The sequence below is a fragment of the Pteropus medius genome, unplaced genomic scaffold, assembly GCF_902729225.1.
Source record: "Pteropus medius unplaced genomic scaffold, Ma_sr-lr_union100, whole genome shotgun sequence".
In the NCBI taxonomy this organism is placed as follows: Eukaryota; Metazoa; Chordata; class Mammalia; order Chiroptera; family Pteropodidae; genus Pteropus; species Pteropus medius.
Genome location: NW_024340849.1, coordinates 39,835,641 through 39,856,862, shown reverse-complemented (window position 1 = coordinate 39,856,862; position 21,222 = coordinate 39,835,641). Strand labels below are relative to the sequence as shown.

At 35.0% G+C, this 21,222-nt stretch overlaps 1 protein-coding gene and 1 pseudogene across 5 annotated transcripts in view; both read left to right on the top strand.

Moving 5' to 3' along the window:
- The window catches only part of GREB1L (GREB1 like retinoic acid receptor coactivator), a 224,638-nt gene that overhangs the window by 22,776 nt on the left and 180,640 nt on the right, over positions 1-21,222 (top strand). The gene's annotated exons all lie outside the window — the stretch shown is intronic.
- Positions 3,627-3,745, top strand: LOC120590053 (uncharacterized; annotated as a pseudogene).

Here is a 21,222-nt window from a genome sequence, read left to right as displayed (position 1 = left end):
ATAATTCTGAAAACTGTTAATATATTCTTAAAGCTGCTAAACATATCTTAGGTCTTTAGGTAATAAGGCACTGCATGTGGTAAGATCATCATAAAGCTGCTCATGTAATAAAGAAGATAACAGCAAAATGCCTTAGGCAACAAGTATCTTACGATAATATGAATGAAAACAGAATAGGAGGCCTATGTGAAAAATTAAGGGGTTTAATAAACCTTAATTGAATATGCGCATTTACATGATTCTTAGCAACAGTTCATTAAAATGTCAGTCAACATAATTGATTAATGCTGGTCAGCTCCAGAGATCAGAAATAAGATCAGGATAAAAGTTTCACAGAGGAAGTTTTAAGTATGTAACAAGGAAGAACTTAAAACATATTTTACTTATTTAATTATTAAATATACCAAAGAGTCTAATAGTGAAAATTAGTTCTTCTTCCATCTCTGTCTCCCAGTCACCCAAATTCCCCATCCAGCGATAACTCCAGCTTCTCGTATATCCTTCCTGAGATATTCTGGACATGTACATGCCTCTAGGGAAGCATACTGAACATACTGTTTGACTGCATTTTCACTCACTTAGCTATATTTTCGAGTTTGATGAAAACTTTCTGTTGACTAGTGCTCTTCAGCAGTGGAACACACTGTCTTGTGATGAAACTGAGAAGTGTCACTCAAGATTGGCCATGAAGAATACCAAAAGGATTCCCATACTGGGCAGGAGTTGTCAGTAGGTGACCTCCAAGGCTCCCCTTCTCAAATTTTACAATATATTTAAGGGCTTACTAGGTACTAAGCACCATGAGACAAAAAAGAAGTATAAGGAATTTATATTTTAGTTGGGAAGAAAAAATATATCTTACATATAGACCATCAGTGTAAATGTGAAAAATTCCATAAGAAAGAATTAATAATATCAGAGTTGTTTACAAATAATTGTCGAATGAGCCAGATAGATTACATTAAGTACTATGAGTTAAGCGAAGGGTAGAGAAGTCTAAGGAAACTTTGCTTAAGAGGTGAGACTACCTAATCCTTGAAGAATTGAATTTGAATTAATAGGGAAAGGGTAAGGAGAGCAGTTTGGCACTGAGGAACACTGAACATGAATATAGGGACAGTGGTAGAACAGTATGAAAGCAGTAGAAAGAAAAAGTCAATAGGGCATAAAGCTGTTGGATTGAGACCATGTTATGGAGTAGGTAAATTCCAGTCTCTGAAATGTAGCCTATGATTACTGAGCAACAAAGGCCCATTGAAAGTTTCTGAACAGTAATGTGACAATGCTGTATTTCGGAAAGGTGAATCTAGCTATTGTATGAATATGGGCTCAGGGTAAAATGGACCTGAATATTAGTATTGGCAATAAAGGAGAAAGAGACTCAGAAAATAAAATAAAAGATACATGTGATTATTGATTGAATTCGGAGTCAGAGGAAAAGAATGAAAGACTGAAGACTTCCTGTTTTCAAGCCCAATTGCCTGGGAGTAAAATGATGCCATTAACAGAAACAGGGAAAACAGAAATTGGAGTTTTGGGGAGAGAGGTGATGAATTTGATTTTAGATTAAGATTGACATGATGGGAAACATTCAGATAAAAACGTATTTGAAATAGTGGGACTAAACAAGGGTCTTGAAAGAAATTAGAACTGGATGGCAATATCCGCAATTCTGTTCCTTTAGGTCCAGATTGCCCCGTTGAGTGCTCCATCTTCTAATCAGGCAAAACAAGCTGTTTTCCTTTGGCTGAACTCACATCAGACTCAGTTTAAATGGGAGGGAATTGTTTACTAGTAATGGTAATATCCACTCTAGGGGGATGTAAAAATGAGTATACTTTTATTATTTTACTCAAACATTACATTCCATCTCTTTGTAATGTGTGTTTTGTTGTACTGTGAATGACAGTCATTTAAATACTTGCATACTATTTTGGCTTGTTTAATTCCAAAAGAGATCTAGGCTGAGTTTCTTTCCAATATAGTATTATTGTCTTTATTGTTCCTAATAAATTTAGTATTTACATTTAAGGAGTTTGAAATTTAGTGAACCAGTTTGTATCCTGTGGCATAATGGACATGACTGTCTTTTAGGAGCTTTGAGATTGAAATGTAGTTATTTGAAACTTCTGTAACACCCTAGAAGAAAAAGTATATACTACTTTAGGGTGAGAGATATGCTTTATTTGCCCTGAGGAACTGGTATGCATCTTCTCTGTTGATAAGAGAAAGTATTGATGAAAGATTATTGTGTTCCCCCTTTTATTACCCTGGCTCCCCAGGAGCTACGTTTCATGCTGAACTATGTATTTACTGGTTAGTATATTTGATTTCTTCTCTCTTCTAGCCCTGAACTTTCTTTTAAGATTCTGTTACACAGTGTATGTCTTTTATTGTAAGCTGGTGCACATCCTGTTTGGGAAGAGAGAAGATACAAATAGATTCAATTTATTGTAACTATTAAACTATTTCCAATGAGTCAAGACTGTTCTCTCAGTATGTGGGATAATTCCAAGGTCATAGTAGGTACTTGAAAAATGTTTTTTGAATGAATGAAGCTCAACAAGTTAAGAAAAGTCAGAGAGACTGTTTGAGGGGGAAAACCAGAGATGCTGACTTGAAAGAGAAAGTGTTTATGTTAGACTGAGAAATAATAGCGTTTCGACAGTTTAGTGAGTTTTTTAGGAAAGGGAATCACAAGAGCAGAGATGTGGAGGCAAAAAAATGTGGACCATGTCCTTGTAATGGTGAATAATCCATTTTGGAGAAGCATGGGAAGGTGAATGGAGTGGTGGGAGGGGACCCTGTTGGGATTATCATCTGTGACTTTACTTGATCTTGTCTCTTTATCATCTTGTCTGCGGTGAGACTCCAGAGTCCGCAAACCCTGGAGTTCACAGTGATAGGAGAAGGCACACAGCCTACTTTTCTAGTGTCCTCGCTCATCCTGCCCTTGACTCTTGGTCATTGACTCTAATCCTTTACTTAAAACAACTTAGCCACGATGTTATTTTAACCCTGTTTTAAACCCAAGTAGTCCAAAGGCTGTTGGGCAGCCTTAATTATTCTTTGGGTTACTCACCAGGAGGCCTTGAACATAAAGCACACTTATACCCGTGGGAACCAAATGCCTCCCTCACAAATAATGGATTATTTCATTATTTGAAGCTGCATGGCTAAAATTTGGAGGTAATAAAAATAAATCTTATGTTTATTATATATATTTATTAAGCATTAGGTGCCAAGCTCTCTACTAAGTACTTTATATTGGTTGTATCATTTAATTCTTATCACCATCCTTAGTATATGCTATTATTGTGTTTATTTCAATAAGGGAAAAAAATGGACAGAAGTTTAGTATCATTTATATTCAGAGTAAGTGCCAGAGCTGAGGTCTGAATCCAGGCAATCTAACTCCAAAGCCTAAGCTCTTAGCCAGTACATTTAAAGAAGCACATTAAAAAAGCATGAGAGATAACCATGTTGCTTTATGTTTAATAGATGGTGACAAATAACTAAGAATATGAAATTAACAGATCTTTATATTTCAAATTTCACCAAGTGGCAGTGGGCCCATTGAGGCCTTTATTTTGTCATGTCAATGTTTAAATAGAAAATTAACTTTAGTCTATGGCCATGCTACCCCGAACAAGCCTAATCCCGTCTAATCTCAGAAGCTAAGCAAGGTTGGGCCTGGTTAGTACTTGGATGGGAGACCACCTAGGAAGACCAGGTGCTGTAGGCATAAAAAATTAAAAAATAAGGGATCGTAAGCTGACAAGGTCCTTGCAATCTGTGGGATCACCCAAGGATTGTCTCGCCTTAAAAAAAAAAAAAATTAACTTTAAATGCCTTTAGATGGGGGCATGTACTATTTTTTTCATGCATATTCCATATCAGCTCAAAAATTTATGGCATTGATGAGTATGTTATGTTAGTTCAAAATGGATTTATTATGTTCAGAATGCAGCCCCAGTCATGCAGGTCCCTGTTTGAGTCAAGAAGAAAGGGATGATGTCATCCATGCAGGTCCCCTTTTATCAGGGAGGGAAAACATTTACCAGAATCCCCTATAGTATATTCCTCTTATGTCTTTTTAGCTAGAATTGGACTGCTTGGCCATCCCTTACTGCAGAGAAGGCTAGAAAGATGGAGAGCAGGATTTTCATGATGAACTTAGACCAAACAAAACCTTTCTCCTCGAGCTGTATGTATTAGGACCCCAAATAAAACCAAAGAAGACAGCAGGATAAATATTAGAAAAGATACCAAAAATATCTATTATTATCTTGTTCTTTAAAATTCTGATTGACTACTTACTACCTTCACAGTGAAATGACTCATTAGGATAAGCTAATTGCTGTAACAAACACCCACAGAATTTCAGTGGCTTAATTAATTACTTGCTCACATTGCAATCCATCGTGGTGAAGTGCTTCTTTTTGTAGTCGCTCAAGTATCCAGGCTCCTTTCATCTTGTTCTGCTGCCATCTTTGAATTCCAGCCTACAAGATTATTCTGGAAAGAGGAGAGAATACAGGGAAGACACACAACACTTAGCTGTCTTGGCCATCACATTAGGCACATTCTATTGTGAGAACTAGGAGATATTTGGCCATGTCTCCAGGGAGAAGGAGTGGTTTTGGTGAGCATTTAGTTAGCCTCTGCCACACTATGGTTGATTGAAATCTGGTTGTCATTGAAGACAGATGACAAAATGGATAGAGGTGTTCTTTAACAATGTGAAAAGTAAGTTTCACAAGAAGATATAAATAAATGAGATTTACTATCTTTTGTAATTTCTTGAAGGTATCTCACTTAATATTCCTCTTTATAGGTAGTTAAAATGTGGATAATAAATCTCATTTCCAAAAAGCCATCTCTGACCTCTCCAGTCAACAAGCAGCCTGCTGTATTTACTTCTGTGTGTGCTGTCCCTTGGTTATAATTGATTGGCATGTATCTCACTTGGCTCTAAACTCTCAGAGGGCACAGACCTTGTATAATTTATGTTTCAGTCACCAGGGCTTAATGCCTAGAAGGTAATCAATAAATATGTAATTGAATGATTAAATAGATAAATATGTGTATAGATAAATAGATAAGTATTTACTAATGTCAGTATTCAAATATACTGACATGAGTAAAACCTCAGACTAAAAGGAGAAAAGACTAGTTTTGAATTCACAAAAATTTTGATTTATGGAATTTTGTAAGAGTATGTTTTTCTCTACAGCATAGATGATCATTTGACTAGCTGCTCACAAATAATGTGTAGTAATAGCATCTAATTGTATGCAAATGCTTATGAGGCAAAGATCTTAAAATATTTTCATAAATAGCTTAAAGATACAATTCAGTTTGTGTGGCCTTAAATTTCACATCTGTGGAGAGTAAGATTAGTGAGATTTTATTTCACTAGTAACATTTGTAATATTTATTTTAATTTTTATTCATTACTTCAATCAATATTCAGTGAGTTTCTACTCAAACAGAAGATAGTAATAAACACACTTGTCTGTAATTATATAACTATATGATTCTATAATTGGATTGAGGGCTAGAAAGGCCAAAAGTAGCAGAGTACATAATTTATATTGGATATTTATGGAAGTTTTTGAGGAGGGACTGTCTGTGTTGAGATGAAAAGGAAGAAAGAGGCAAAGCTAGAGGAGAATTGGGGAAAGAGCACTTCAGAATATGTGAGGACTCCAGTGGAAAGTGCTTGACGTGTGAGAGAAGCTGAGAAAGATGGCCAGGGCCATCAGCTTGGAGGGGACTTTGCGAGGCCCAGAGGTAGGCACGGGATAGGCCTCATGACGTGTTGAGGCATTGGACCTTTGTTTTAATCTATTAGCTCATATGATTAAAAAAAAAAAAAAACTCACTATTTTAGATGGCAACATATAATAAACCTTTTAGCCTGCCCTTTTAGCCACTGTAAACTATATAAATACCATGTACAGTTGATTCTTGAGTAACGTGGGTTTAAACTGGTTGGGTCCACTTATATTTTTTTCGATAAATATCTGTACTGTTTGATCTGCAATTGGGAGTTTGTGAATGCAGAGGGCCAACTATATGCATTGATCTTCACCATTTTATAGAGGGGCCTTGAGCATCCATGGGTTTTTGTATTCGTTGGGGTCCTGGAATCAGGAATGAATACTAAGAGACAACATAGGTTTCTGAGTTGTCAAAAGTTATACACGGAGTTCGACTGTATGGGGGGTTGGCACCCCAACCTCTGCATTGTTCAAGAGTCAACTATATATAAAGTCAATAAATAGTTTTTATTTTTAATTAAAAATACCACACTTGTAATAACAATGAAAAAAATTAAAAATGTTTATGTCTCATAAAGGAAGGAAGGAAACTAAGTTAGATCGAAAGATGTGGGGGGAATAGAATTGGATTGCAAGCTCACTTTTTAAATCAGAATAACTTCCAGATGAATTAAAGATACCAAAATAATAATAATTGACATTTGCACATATTTTAGTCATTTAATCCTTAGGGCGGCCCTATAAATTAGTAGCTATTTCCACCCCCATTTTAGGGCAATGGACACTTAAAGAGATAATGAGTAGTGCTACAGGTACTACAAGCCTAGGCATTCTGGCCTTAGAGTCTGTGTTCTTATCTGTCATACACGTACTGTCTCTAAAAATTCTAGGGAGGAAAAAAAGAGGAGTATTTATATAATGTTGGTGTAGGGAAAATCATTCTAACCATAATTATAAAGCTAAAAACAAGGGAAAGGATTGGTAGATTTGACTCCATCAACATACTTATTTAAACTTTTACATTTCCCCCAAATATTCAAAACAAAAGACATAAACAAGAAAAACAAAATATTTGCAGTGTATGTAATAAACAGAATGTTAATATTCTTTGTATATAAAGCATCCTTGTGATCAGTAAAAAAAGAACAAATACCTCAGAAGAAAATGGCTTGTGGCAGAGGCCTATAAACTTGTTTTGGACTAAATCCAGTCCACTATTTATTTTTAAAAATAAAATTTTATTGGAGTACGGCCATCCTCATTTTGTTTGCATACTGTCAATGGGTATATAAGTCACAATGCATTGTTGAATAATTGTGACCTTAAAGCCTTCAGTGTTTACTATCTGGTCCTTTACAGAAAAATCCCTCTGACTTCTGATGTGGAGGAATATCAAAGGTCAGGTATTGATTTTGGTGGTCTTGAAAGACAATACAGAGTCTCTTCCCTTTGGAAGGCTTTGGGTGGTCCTGCTTGGTGGCAGAAGCATGGACCAGTTGACCTCTTGAGGTCCCTCCCTCACTTCATCCTGTTTATCTCAGACTCATCTTAGGTCAGGTTACTACACATGAATGCCTGTAGGCATCTGTCCTCTCTTATGTACTTATTTCTGTTGAGTCAGTTCTCCTATTGACCTGTCTTTCTGCCCTTACCTTCATGTGTAGCACTACCTCTTCCATGATAAACAAACCTTAGAGTCTTCAGTGTTTTCCAGATACATCCTTTGGCCTTCATCAGTACCTGACTTTCTAGCCATCTACTTTTCTTTGCTCTTGGAACCAAATTGATGAATTTTGCTGGAGAAATTCATACAACTAGGGTGATCAGTGATACAACTACATGCATTCTCACCTCTGCTAGGAACTCTGTCCTGAAATCCTGTGTTATCCCAAATTGGCTCTTCCCCAATTATGTCTAATGACTGGACAACCTAAACTTTCTTCTCAGTTCAGTTCCCTTTCCAGCTCTCTGAAAATGAACTTCCTTCTACTTCACGGAGAAAAAGGAAGCCTTCATGCAGTATATATTGAATCCTAACCTTTTCTGATTCCTCAGAGTGAGGAATCCATTTATGATACCCCTTTCCTGCTTTATTTTCAACATTTTGTCTCTAAACTGTTTTCAATCCTGTAACTTACAAACTAGTTCATCTCTATTATTTCTATTTTATTTTTTAAAGCAAAATGAGAAACAGATTGGAGGAAGAAAAAGTGAGAAGAGATAAACACATAGAGTAGGGGATAATGGGAGAGAGAAAGGAGAAAAGGAAAAAAAGAAGCTCTTTGATAACTCTTTGGATCCTACACTTCTTACCAAATGTCCCCCGGACATCTTTCCTTTCAAAACCCAGCCCCCACCTCCCCTTTTATTAAAAAAATAAAAACATTTTCCTTACTTTAAAGCCATTGATAAAAACTCATAAGTTCTTTTGTTGACAACAAAAAATCATGAGATCTTATGAAACTGATAAAATAGCCATGACAGATGACTTTTTATTTAGTATTGAAGCCATTTAGATTTGTAGATTATAGGATACTGAGGTTACAACAGCATTCTCCTCAAAACATGGAGTTTAGTAGTAAACACTGAAAATTCTACATTTAGCACTTAGCAGTTTTGCTTAGACCTAAATTCTTCACGGCACTGAGAATACTTAATGTAAAATGTTCTGGGTGTAAATGTTCTGGCATCAAGTATTCTTAGAATATTTAAGTGAGAATACTAATTTTCAAGCAATTCATAACCAAATATAAAGATATGTGAGAGAAAATAGCCATCACATTGTATTATAAAGAAATTATGATCTTCAGAGTGCAGATTTGAGTTAATAAAGAGGCAATCAGAAATCATGCCACACTCGGACCGGAAACTGATCAGTTATATTTTTTAAAACTCATATCGTCTTCATGCCAATAATAATGTTTCATTAAAGGAAAATCAACTCGAGACTTAAGAAAATTTGAAATTAATGAACAATAGAATATCCTAATAGTCACATTATAATAGTAGTAGTAAAATAACTTAACATATGTCCTTTAAAGTAATGTGATTTACAGCTAACTCCATGTTTCTCTAATTTTTGTGACAAATATTTTATTGTAAAAATAAGTAAGATTTAAATATTCCATAGGGTAAAAACTATCATTAAGACATTATCAAATCCAATATTTATATTAAAGTAATACTAACAATGCAGTTTGCTTTATCACTTCAAACCCCTTTGTTGTTTAAATAAAATATAACATTTTAGAAAGTTTGAGAAATAGAGAAAAAGAAAATCTATAATCCCACCAACTTCACAGCTTTTTGCAGAAATGTATTTTTTGATAATTGTAATTATGTAATTTTATATTCTACTTTTAAAATTAGTATTTCTCTCGTGAATATTTTTTTTGAATTACGAAATTAAATTATGATTATAATTTTTATTGCAGCTTTATATCACCTATGATACAACATAATTTATTTAGCCATTTACCCACTGGATAATTTAGATGAGATTCAGTTTTTTACTTGGTGTTTATAGATCCCTCCCTACCATACTTTGTGTTTTTTCTCATCATAGATTTCCGAAAGTAAAATTGCTCAGATGGAAGTTACACTTTCAGATACATGATAGCATAATGGCTTCCCAAAGGATTCTTCCAATTTATAGTTCCCCCTGGAATGTAAGAGTATCAGTTTCATTGCTAATTTAGCAAGTTTTTAGAAAAAAGTACTTCATTGATTGTTTTTTGTTTTGTTTTGGTTAATAGACTTGCATTTTTTAAGAGTAATACGTTTATAGAAAAAAAGAGCAGAAGATACAGAGTTCTCCCAGATTCTCCCTCATACAGTCTTCTCCATAGTTAACTTTGTTATTAACATCTTGCCTAAGTGTAGTACATTTGTTACACTTGATGAATGAATACTGATACTTTATTATTAACTAGAGTTTGTGGTTTACATTAGGATTCACTCTGTGTTGTACAGCTTTATAGGTTTTAACAGTTTAACATCATGTGTTTACCACTGCTGCACGGGAGTCCCCAACCCCTGGGCTGTGGACTGGTACTGGTCTATGGCTTGTTAGGAACCAGTCTACACAGCAGGAGGTAAGTGGCGGGCCAAAGAACGAAGCTTTATCTGTATCTGCAGCTGCTCCCCAGCGCTAGCGTCACCGCCTCAGCTCTACCTCAGATCATTAGGCATTAGATTCTCATAGGAGCACCGGTCCCTGGTTCCAGAAAGGTTGGGGACCTCACACGGAATAGTTTCAATGCCCTAACAATTTCCTGTGTTCCACATATTCATCCTTCTCTCTTCACAAGCTGCTGGCACCACTAATCTTTTTACTGTTCCTGTATTTTTGCCTTTTCCATGTTGTTATGTAGTTGGAATGATAGTGTAGGTAGCCTTTCAAACTGGCTTCTTTCACTTAGCAATAAACATTTAAATTTCCTCTGTGTCTTTATGTAGCTTGATAACTTGTTTCTTTTTATCACTGAATAATATTCCACTATATGGATATGTCCTAGTTTATCCATTCATTTTTTTTTGAGAAAAATGTTCCTTATTTATTATTTTTTAATGCTAGTTTATTTTTTCATACTATATATATATAATTATTTAACATTTTATTTTTTATTTTCCCCTTCCCCACTCTCTTCTGGTAACCACTAGTCCATTGTCTATGTCCACGAGTTTCTGTTTGTTTGTCCTGTTCATTTGTTGCTTTTAGGTTTATATCCCACATATGTGATATCATGTGATTTTCAACCTTTTCTGTCTGGTTTATTTTGCTTAGTATGATTATTTCAAAGTCCATCCATGTTGTTGCAAATTGCAGTATTTCATCTCTCCTTATAGCTGAGTAATATTTTCTTGTATATATGTACCACAGCTTCTTAACCCAATCATCTATTGTAGGACACTTCGGTTGCTTCCATTTCCTGGCCACTGTGAATAATGCTACTATGAACATCAGTGTGCAAATATTTTTTTGGATATGGATTTTCAAGTCTTTGGGGTAAATACCCAGTAGAGGGCTTGCTGGATCCTATGGTAGGTCAATTCTTAGTTTTTTGAGGAACCTCCATACTGTTTTCCATAGTGGCAGTAGCAATTTGCAGTCCCACCAGCAGTGTATGAGGGTTCCTTTTTCTGTGCATCTTCTCCAACATTTGTTATTACTTGTCCTGTTGATTATAGCCATTCTAACAGGTGTGAGATGGTATCTCATTGTGGCTTTGATTTGCATTTCCCTAATAGCTAGCAATGTTGAGCATCTTTTCAAATATTTGTTGGCCATTCGTATGTCCTCTAGGGAGAAGTGTCTATTCAGGTCCTCCATTCATTTTTTGATTGGATTGTTTTTTTGTGTGTTTGTTTTTACAGAGTTCTTTGTATATTTTGGATATTAGGCCCTTATCGGAAGTGTTGCTTACAAATGTATTTTCCCATTCAGATGGTTGTCTATTTACCTTGTCGACGTTTTCTTTTGCTGAGTTTGATGTAGTCCCAATTATTTATTTTTGCTTTTACTTCCCTTGCCTTTGAGGTCAAATTCATAAAATCCTCTTTAAGCCCAAGGTCCTTGAGTTTAGTTCCTATGTTTTCTTCTATGCATTTTATTGTTTCAGGTCTTATATTCAGGTCCTTAATCCATTTTGAGTTAATTTTAGTGTGTGATGATAGACAACAGTCTAGTTTCATTCTTTTGTGGGAGGCTTTCCAGTTTTCCCAGCACCATTTATTGAAGAGACTTTGCTTTCTCCACTGTATATTTTTTATCCATTCACTTTTTGAAGAACATCTTAGTTGTTTCTAGTTTTGGCAGTTATGAATAAAGCTGGTATAAATGTTTGTGTGCAGGTTGTGTGAGGATAAGTTTTCAACTCATTTGGGTAAAGTATATATTAGTATATCTACCTATTGTCTTATACCTTTGAATATGTTAATAAAATAAATGTTTAAACGCTGTTTTCTGCCTCTGAATATATTAATGAAATAAATGTTTAAACACTGTTTTCTCCCTGCAGAGTCTTTATTTTCACCAGGTTGTTTTTTGTTTGTTTGGTTTGGTCTCTGTGTCTAAGATGTTCCTCAGTTGTCTGGTGATCTTGGTTGTCTGCTGTTATTTAAGAGCAGTGTCACATAAAGCTGATAAGAAGCTCTGATCCCATGGTGAGGCTTGCCACCTGTGGGCCATTTTGCTAAGAAATGCTCACTGTTGGTATGTTAAGTTTTCCCTCTTAGACTTGATAGATTCTCCAGAGAAAAATCTCTGACCTCCTGCCTTGATTGTGTAGGACTGGTTATTATCTTTCTGGAAGCTGAGTTGGAGAAGAGGTCTGGAGGTGGGCGGACTTGGCTTTTGGTACATAAAATGTTCACCTAATCTCCCTGTTTGCAGAACGGTACCCCTACTTTCAACTGTGCCTGTTCAGCTGTCTGCAGAATGGGAGAAGTATAGTTGCCTGCTTAGACTTGGGGAAGGGATCTAGGGATTTATCTTATTTTTTAAAGAGAATTTCATTTAATCCTCCTGTTTTCAGCCTCACCTTTATCCTCATGCCTGAAATTTAACCTGGCGATGCCTTTGGGGAGGTATGTGGTTTACTGTGTAAACTGGTTGTGTCTAAGCTTGATTTAGGATTCAACTTTCTCAATTCTGTGAGGTCATCTACTTATCCATCTGCTTTCCAGTTTAAAATTTTTGTTTCTGTTTCCTTTGCTTCTGTTCTCTTTTGTCCTTATGATTCATGCTTTAAAAAACTCTTAACTATACTTTTAGTTGAGTTTTGGTAGGAAGTGAAAGTAAATTCATTTGCATCATCTGCCATATTTATGTGAAATTTTCATATGTTCTTTTTTTATTTTTTATTTATTTTTTCATGTCTTTTTTTTTAAAGGAAAGCAAAACCAAAATCCTTTTCAATAGGCAATAAATGCTAATTGGTTAAAAACTGCAGAAAAATTTTTTTAATGCAATTAATATTATCTATAAGTAGACATAAAATTTTGGTACATGTTTATTCTGACTTTTCTGTATGAATACATAAACATGATTTATTCTTTTTGTTTGTGTCAAAAATACAATTTCATCTACAGAGATAGTAAACAGATCAGTGGGGATGGGAGTGGGGACTGGCTAGAAACAAGCACGAGAGAACTTTTTGGAATGATGGAGATGTTCGAAAACTGGATCGTGGGAATGATTACGTAACTCTACAAATATACTAAAAATTTGATGAGTGTATTTTATGGTGTATAAATTATAAGAACAGTTTGCTTTAAAAATTACCTACTGGCCAGCAACTTCCTCCCCCGCACCAGAAAACATGATTTTATCATACCACACATATACATCTTTATTCACTTAATTTATTGTGAACACGTTTCATGTTAACAAATTTAGACCTATAAGATAGAAATTGTATGTGTATAATTAACAAATTGTATTTCCCCCAGCTCTTTTCCCTTCATCTTGTAAAATATATAAAATTTCACTTTCATAATACATTTTTTGCTTGCTTTTTCCATTCTTCTTTATATATTTATATATTGATGCATAATGGTAATTATTACAGTTTAGGAGTCTGATTCTAAAACAGCATCCTAACCATTTTTCATATGCTACATCATTATTGTTGACAGTTACATAATACTCCACAGGGTACATGTGTCATGCACTAATTACCATATCCTAATGTTAGAACATTTGGACTACTTCAAGATTTATACCATTAAAAATAATGGTGTAATGCATAACTGTATGCATATAGCTTTTTCCTCTTTTTATTATTTACTTAGGATAATTTCCCAGAAAATGTCTATTGCTCTTGAACTTAAACATAAAATTACTTCAGAGCAAAACAAATTGGCTTTTATATAATTCCCCTTTAATGTATTTCAGAAGGTTCCATATATGGGGAACCTATCATTTGTTACTATTACTTTTTAAGGTGTTCTACATTTTGCTAAACATATTTTTTAAAAATCGGATACAACGATTTGAAGAAGTGAAGAAAGGCAGGAATTCTGTGAAAAAAAAAAAACCTAGATAGGTTTTCTTGCAGAAAGGTAGCGACAACCTCATAGTGTTCTTACTCCACTTAAATTTTCCAAATGGAGGTACAGTACCTACTTTAGGTTGGCCATCCTCAAATTTCTAATGCTCGTTCATCATAAATAATTGTCTGTGTTGGAATATCTTATCACTGATTTGTAGCTGTGCTTTACTGGATACGTGCTGACAAACCTTCTTCTAAACCAAAGACTTAGTTAAACATGTTTAAATTAACATTGATGGATTACCTCTTGGCCAATTGGGAAAGTGACTGTTCTTCTGGAGAAGGCTCCAGGAGTTCTCAGCATCCAGGAAGTGCACCTCACCCTTTACAGGAGCCAGTATTCAGATAACTAGAGACAGGAAGTTAGATAGGCAATGACAACTGTGCTTCCTATCAGTATAGATTTGCCTATTCTAGACATTACGTGTTTTCAGCCATGTATTCATATCATAGTATATACATCAGTACTTCATTTATTTTTATTTCCAAAAGCTGTTATTTTGTATGGATATACCACATTTTTCTTATCTGTTCTTTAGTTCATTGACATTTGGGTTGTCTCCTCTTTCTGGCAATTGTAAGTAATGCTTGATGCCGCTATGAGCATTCATGTACACATTTTTGAGTGAACGTATATTTTTATTTATCTTGGGTATATACCCAGGACTGTATTTTCCCGGTCATGTGCTAACTCTACGTTTAACATTTTAAGGAATTGCCAAGCTGTTTTCCAAAGTGGCTGTACCATTTTTTGTTTCTGCCATCAATATATGAGTGTTGCAGTTTCTCCAACACTGTTATTGTCTGTCTTATTTTAATCATCATAGTAGATATGAAGTGTAGTATCTTGTTGTGGTTTTGATATGTATTTCTCTAATGGCTAATGATGAGTACTTTTTCATGTGCCTTTTGGCTATTTATATGTCTTCTTTGGAGAAATATCTGTTCAGATTCTTTGCCCATTTTTTATTGGGTTATCTTTTTATTGTTGAGTTGTAAGAATTCTTTACATATTTTAGATACAGGGCCTTTCTCACATATATGATTTGCAAATGTTTTCTCCCATTCTGTGGGCTATCTTTTTATTTCCTTGATGGTATTCTTTAAGGAATAGAAATTTTTAATTTTGATGATGTCCAGTTTATATGTTTTTTATTTTGTTATATGTGCTTTTAGTGTTATGACTAAAAAACCATTGCCTAATCCAAATCACAGAAATTTACACTTATGTTTTCCTCTAAGAGTTCATAGTTTTAGCTCTTATATTTAGGTCTATGATCCATTTGGAGTTTATTTTTTATGTATAGTATAAGATAGGGGTCCACCTTCGTTCTTTGCATGTGGATATCTAGTTGTTTTAGCACCATTTATTGAAAAGATTCTTCTTTCCCAATTGAATTATCTAGGCATCTTTATCAAAAATCAATTGACCATAAAGGTAAGGTTTTTTTCTTGGACCCTTAATTGTATTTCATTGACCTATATATCTGTTTTTATGCCAGTAGCACACAGTCTTGATTACTGTAGCTTTGGATTAAGTTTTGAAATTGGAAGTGTGACTCCTCCAACTTTGTTTTTTTTGAAGATTGTTTTGGCCATTTTTAGTTCCTTGAATTTCTGTATGAATTTTAGGATCAGTGTGTCAACTTCTGCTAAAATACAGCTGGGATTTTGAAGGGATTGCATTGAATTTGTAGGTCTCAAGGCCTTGTGTGGTTGCTTAGGGCACCAAAATGGCATCTTATTAATCTTATTAATCCTTTCTAAGTCTTCTTCCAGACAACACAGTTATTATTGCCCTTAGTCCTGAGAGGATAGGAGAAGCCTATTTATATAAATATTAGAGATTGAGTGTGTTTTTCTCTACATCAATTTCCTCTTATGTAAAATAAGTGTATTAATGTCATCAGATGTTGTGAAGATTAAATGAAAGAATCCACGTGAAGCACCCAGTTAGCCTTCACTAAATATTACCCATTACAATAACAATTATAGTCCAAGGCCTTTTTGCATCTAGATTGATTCTCTGAGTTCTTCATGCATCAGCTTCATCTCCTACTACTGTCTCATGTATGATCTGCACTTCAGGAAAAATGCATCTATTTGTTTCTCAAAAGCCCACTTTCTTCCAACTATGTTGACAGATGTTTGATAGGTTAAAACATAGGAAATAAGAGGGATACTTATGATATGTAAGAAAACTTTAATGGAAAAAACTATCATTTCTAAGCTCCAAGCAAATGGAGCATGTTGGAATATTTTTTTTTCAAATATTTTTAAAATTTAATTTTTTGGTCTTGGTAGACTGGGATACTCATGACTTGCAGCCAGTTAGGAGTGAACAGATACAGGAGAATTGGGGAAGTCTGCTGAGATGAAGTGTCAGTAGAGATTATATGTGTAGGTTTATTTTATTGTGACCTGATTGTCCACATGTTCTTCAGCTTGCAGTAAGAGTCCTCTCCTTTTAATGCCAGCTAAATCTGTGATCCAGTCCAGGCCCCTACCCAAGTCTGAGAATTTCTAGATGACTTATATGTTCTCTTCTGGTTTGTCACCTCTCACTCAAGACTATGCCTCTGGCTTGTGTACCCCTGACCAACTTGAAGAAGTTGATATTAATATTTTATAATTAAAGAACCTCATTAATATTATAAATGTAAACTAAAAACTTTGAGTGGACTTTCTTTTCCTAATGTTAGAAATTTTATTTCTTACATTCACTTTTTGAGTTAACAGTCACAAAATGTAATACAATACAATGAGGAGGGAATGGATTTTCTTAACAGTTTACAACTTTTACAAATGATATAATAGTTTTTGATACAGTTGTCATAGACTTGGAGGAGCATGTTTATAGGCAATAAACTAAGTTTGTGTGCATGTGTGTGTAACTAATCTCATGCTCATTTCTTCATTCTCCCCCTCATCCTTCCCCTCATTCTATTAGCTGTTGATGTCTTATCCATCCTCATAAGCTTCCCTCACATGTGCATGATTTCACAAAACCTGTCCAGACCCTCTCAGCTAGATGTGAGATCTGCTTTGAACTTCTATATAAACAGGTTTAGAAATCTTTCACAACACTTGCTAGATGTCACTTCGTGTAATAGTTACTCGTTGACTTATGTTACTCCCCATCTAGGTTGTAAGTCCCTGGAGTCCAGGTACTGCATGTCGTTAATCTTGGTACACCCTCACCTCCTCTTATAGTTCTTTGAACATAGTGGATGTTTAAATATGTGTGTTAAATTAAATTTCTGGATCAAAATAGAAGGAACTTGTCCAGTTACCCACTTTAATATATGGCCATTTTTGTGCACTTGACTGGGATAGCTCATCAAGAATCTCCAATAGAAGCTTACTATACCTGGCTCTGTAAATGGACACTGAAGTTTATAATTCACATAGAAGGCACTGGTAAAAGTTTTCTTACAGATAAGGAGATAATGTTAGTGAATCTATACTACTGATAAAAGAACAAACCAACTAGAACTTCTTCCTAATGTTGTACTCAGTGTTCACTTATTTAAATATTTTCTTTTTATGCTTTTAGCACACCTTCCTGAAGTTAATGTCTAACTAAAGCATCATATTAAATCAGTGAATAAAAACAGAGAATGCCTGGAAGGGGCCCACAGTGGATTAACTCTATGTATTAAATTTCGTGCCATAGTAAGTTGTCATCTAGCAAGATTCCAGTAGGCAAAATTACAGCTCATAGATGACTGTATTTGTTTCTGCAGTAGAGTGGGTTCTTTACAGTGTAGTATTGCCTTCAGTGGTCAGATTACTTAGAACCCTTCATTTGGGCAGATTAGCTGTGCTCTAGGAGCCTAGGAAGATAGCACTTAAGAGAGCAAGACAGTGTGTCACAGTAGTGCTTCTCAAATTGTCCATGATGAGGCACTACTTTTTCTTCCCAATTCAAGTAGACTAATAATTTTGAAAAATACAATAAGCATGAATAACTAGAAAAAATTTAAAAGACACACAAAATATAACTCACAATTTTTAAATATTGGATTCAACAAAAATTGAATTTTCAGACAAATATTACTTTGTCAAATTGTCATTCTGTATTTTTCTAATCAGGGACCATTTCTAGTCCATGGACCATGCTTTGAGTAGCACTGGTTTAGAGGGTGGACTGTCGTGATATGCCCAAACAGGAGCTTGGAACACCTTTCCCTGGAGTTGAGTAGGAGATCTGTTTGACTAGAATGAATTCTCAGGGGTAATGGGAGAAAGATGCTTATGTCTTAAAGGGAGACCAGGCTGAAAATTGATCCCATTCTTTATTTTATAGGGTGAAAAGATGAGCAGGAAGGAGAAAACTGTAATGTAGTTGAAATGGTTCCTTTGGAAGTAATTTTCATGTTTAAGATTGATTGTAGGGATAAAACAAAACAGTGAAACTTTCAAGAAAGAAGACGTGAGTTCAGGCAAAAGATGTACAATAAATACCTAAACAAATCTGAGACTGTGGAATTGCAAATAGAATATCAGCAGAAATATTTGCTGAGCCCATATATGCACTAATGATAGAACTAAGCATTTTGCATACGCTATCTCACTTAATCTTTATAGCAATCCTGTGTGGTGGTATTATTAACCTTATTTTTTCAGATGAGGAAACAGTCTCCAAGAAGTTGAACAGCTTGCCCCAAAGTCACATGATTTTCAGATGGGCGAAATGTGTGACCCAGAACCCAGATTTATTAGGCTCTTAAATAAGTGTCTAAATATAGCAGTTTGAGCAAATCTTGCTTAGTATTTTGGGCCATCGACTTGAGAATTATCACTGTCCTTGGATGCCAAATAGCCTGTTTACCATGCTTCTCGGCCCTTCAATTCATTTTTGTCTAATTTTTTTAGAGATTTGACCTTGAATGAAAGAGATGAAATGGCTTAATAGGAGACAAGTTCTGAGGGTTATAGTCTTGGCTGGAGCAGCATAACCACATGAAGTGGATTAAACCTAGGGTAGATGCCAACACTGGGCCAGAGATTCTCAATTCAAATTTTTAAGTGGCATTTTATAAATCTAATTCTAATCATATAGTTCTATAATGTCTCCATTGCATATGATAAAGTATTTTATCTAGATTGTTTTAAGTCTTGTTGGTGCCATGGTTTTCCAAATGAGTTGACACTAAAATTTAATTGTATGAAACTTTTTTTGATGTGAGTTTTTTAATTTGTTTAAGAATTAGAAAAAAAAATAGTATAGAGCATGTAATTAGTCAAACATGCAATTTTTTTCCCACCGGAATTTCAAAGAAGAATTTATCTAGATTGTTTTAAAGAACTGCACACTCCATCACACTATTGGCACTCTGTAAATGTTAAATAGTAACTCTTTAGGAAGAGGGAGAGTCTTTTGTTAAAATGGAGTACAATGTTCGTTGCATTCAAAATACATATTCCCTAGTAAATGACCCAAATATTTGTAATTGTCTATTATTATACATTGAGATTCAGTTTGTCATCTGTTCTTCATCGAAATTATCTATTTTCCTTACATGTTGCTAAAAATGAAGTTCAATTTAAACCACAGACCCAATGTTTTTATTTCCTGCAGCAGCCAAATATCTTTTGTCTCACTCCTACCTTTGAACAAGGGAAACATTGCACTTAAATATATTTCTGTACTGAGCATGAGAGTCAAAAGTTACCATTTTTTTATTTGATGGAAAAACCTGTAATAGGTTTTTGCACACTGTGATAAGAGGAAAAGAATCTCAAAATCAACTTAAACCTATCTGCATTAAATAAGTTAAAAGTTACTTTAACTTACTAAAAGTCAGTTTAATATTATTGCTTTTTTTTTTTGGTATGTAAGACATTTTGCATTGTTAGTTGAAAATAGTCCTTAAGGAATTTTTCCCCAATGTCCGAGAAGACTATCCAGAAAAAAAAAAAAAAGAGCTGTGGGGGAAATGGGTGTATGTCTCTCTGCGGAAGGAAGTTCTATGAGTCCCTTATTTCTTCAGCGAACGTGTTGGTGCCACTGCAGGGCTGTGGCTGGGTTGTTGCTTTTGGACCAAGTACCACTCTTCTGGGCTGACCAGGCAGCACTGCATGATAATGAATGGTGGCAGCTCAGCTTCAAATAATGCCAATGGTGTTATTTCTTCCTTTTCAACATTAAATAAAAATGAAAAGGCTGCTTTTCATATTAAATATTATATTTATTGTCTCTGAGCACTCATCTAGATTTTTGAGAGCTGAGCTAAAAACATCCCTTTTATAACACTAAGAGCTTTTGTATAGTTTCAATTTTTAGATAAACTCTGAGGATATGTAGGAGGTTATATTTAAGAAAAGCAGCTCGCTTCTACTTTTCTGGCATTCTCTGTGTGACATAGTACCTGTCTTGACTTCAGCAGAGAGAATTACATTATACAATAGGACTTTGGGTAGTGTTTAAGAAGCTGCATTGTGGTCAGTAAATATTATAGCACTTATGTACATGAACAATAATAATGCAATGCAGTTGCTTTTCAGGAGTCAAAAATAGCTGGTGGATAGAGAAATGCTCTGTTTAACTTTGTAATATATACTTTGGGAGGCTGATAAAGCATAATGCCAATAAGGTAGTGATGAAATGTCTGTTTCAAGACATTGTTATACTCATAAATAATATTTGAGACAATGCTTTACAGCTTATAAAGTGATTTCCTTTAAGTTATACATTGTAGCAACCATGTGAAGTAGACATTACTATCCCCATTTTCAAATGAGGAAACAGTCAAACTCAGCTTATCTGTAACAGTGCAATGATAGCTATGTCAAGTAGGTTCTAATTAAATAGAACACACACACATCACATACCCATATACTGTGTGTCCCAAGACTGAGGTAATGAGGATGGCGAGGGCCATGTGATAGCATGAGAACAAGAAGTCAGAGATGTTAGAAGAGAGATATACTTCCCAAATAGAAGGCAGTCGCTCCCACCTCTCTTGTTGTTCTTTCTTTCAGAGGGCAATGGATATAGGCCCTTTTCTTTCTAGACTTCTACCTTCCATTCCCAACTCATGCCTGGCCAGGAGTTTGGGGACAGCTCCTGATTTAAAGAGTTTGCCTTGTTTTTAGAAATTACTCATTTTATCGCTTAGTGTGTGTCACCATAATTGACTGGTGTAGACTTAGCTTGTGGTGACTTCTTCTTAATGCAGGAATTGAAACAAGTGGCATAGAATTTCGTAAGACTACCATGCTTTCTTTGCCTTTCTTATTCACTCTCCTTGTTCACTCTCCCAGGGCTGAGAACAAGAAGACAAAGATTGTGCATCACACTCTTGAGATTGCGCTACCCAATTGTACATTGAGGGGACTGTGATTTACTGAAAGGACACTACTAACAGCCATCTCTC